Source organism: Eimeria mitis, genomic scaffold (assembly GCF_000499745.2).
Source record: "Eimeria mitis Houghton genomic scaffold, Emh_scaff4249, whole genome shotgun sequence".
Taxonomy (NCBI): domain Eukaryota; phylum Apicomplexa; class Conoidasida; order Eucoccidiorida; family Eimeriidae; genus Eimeria; species Eimeria mitis.
In genome coordinates this window covers 2,452-4,060 of record NW_013572573.1, presented here as the reverse complement: position 1 = coordinate 4,060, position 1,609 = coordinate 2,452, and positions in this window count along the sequence as shown.

The window sequence follows — 1,609 nt, the reverse complement described above, 5'->3', positions numbered from 1 at the left end:
CTACGCCCAGATGCTCCAGCTTTCCTGCTGTTGCTGCTGTTGCTGCTGTTGCTGCTGTTGCTGCTGTTGCTGCTTCTACTGTTGCTGCAAGAAGTAGAGTTGGTGTACTAGGCTACAAACCATGCAGCTGTTTCGCTGCGTTTCTTTACGTGTTGCTTAGATCTGCTGCTGCTGCTGCTGCTGCTGCTGCTGTAGGGAGAAGAGTTGCAGAGGACTCCTACGGGGCCACCCTGCCGCACAGTCGGGGCGAGCGAGAGGCAGCAGCGGGAGAACTCAACAGCCAACCCTCTCCTTTCAAGCACGAGAGAGAGAGAGAGAGAAATGAAGCAACAGGAGAATACAATGCTAGTAGGCTGCAGCTCACTCACAGTTGAGCTGCGAGCGAAGAAAGAAAGAGAGAAAGCAGACACAGATGCAAACCGCTGCGAGAAGGAAACGGCTGAGGAGAAGATGCAGCAGAAGAAGGAGAAACCCAAGAGAAGTGGCGAGCTGTTGTTGCAGCAGTTGTTGCTGCTGCTGCTGCTGCTGCTGCCTTCTTAACTTAACCCCACCTCGGCGGCGAAAGACTAGACGAGGGCTGCTGCTGCNTGCTGCTGCTGCTGCCTTCTTAACTTAACCCCACCTCGGCGGCGAAAGACTAGACGAGGGCTGCTGCTGCAACACTTGTGCTGCAGCAGAAGAAAGCGATCAAAAGAAACAACAGACAAGCTCTCGCCGGTTCATCTCCCGTCTTCGTTTTGTAGCAATTGCCTCAGTTGCAATATGCTCTCAAGAAAACACAAAACAGAGAAACGGCTGCCGCTCAGCCATCGCCAGACAGCGAGGAGGCCCCACGCGCAAGTGCTGCTGAAACGGGTCCATCAAATACTTTGAATTTCACATAATTTTCAGTATTTTCGTTTATTTTCTACTTCTTTTTCAGCCTTCTGAGAGTTTTCTGGCTAAAATATCTCCCCTTCATCGCCACGCCGTAGCTGAACTCGCACGCGTTGCAGCTGGCACGTCGGCGCGGGTCGGAGGCGACCGCAGAACAAGGGATGGAGAGAAGACATGCAACTGAAAATAAATTAAATAAATGTATTTGAATTATATTAAAAGAAGATCAAAGCACACCAGTAACATTCGCGGGGCGCAACGACAGAAGCAGCAGCTTCCTTCTCCNTTAAAAGAAGATCAAAGCACACCAGTAACATTCGCGGGGCGCAACGACAGAAGCAGCAGCTTCCTTCTCCTGCTGCTGCTCATTTCAGGTTTCTGTATGCTGCAACAGCAACAGCGATTTCAGTGCTCTCTGCCGCCGATTCAGTTCTATAAAAGCCTAAAACACTTCATTAATAATATTATTTAATTAAATATAACTTCTTTGTCCACTACAAGTTAACAGTTCCTGCATCTCAGGGCCAGTTGCCGACTCAGAGAACATATCGAAGAAGAAGAAACCAAAGAATTTCAACTCCGCTCACTCACTCTGCCTCTCTTACTCTCTCCCTGTAAACATACAGAGTGAGCTTTTACTCAGCTAGCCTCTCAGCTCTCTTGCATGCGCCTCGATAGCCAATAAATAATATAAAACAAGCAAATACAAGAGTAGAGGCTAACTGGTTGTGTT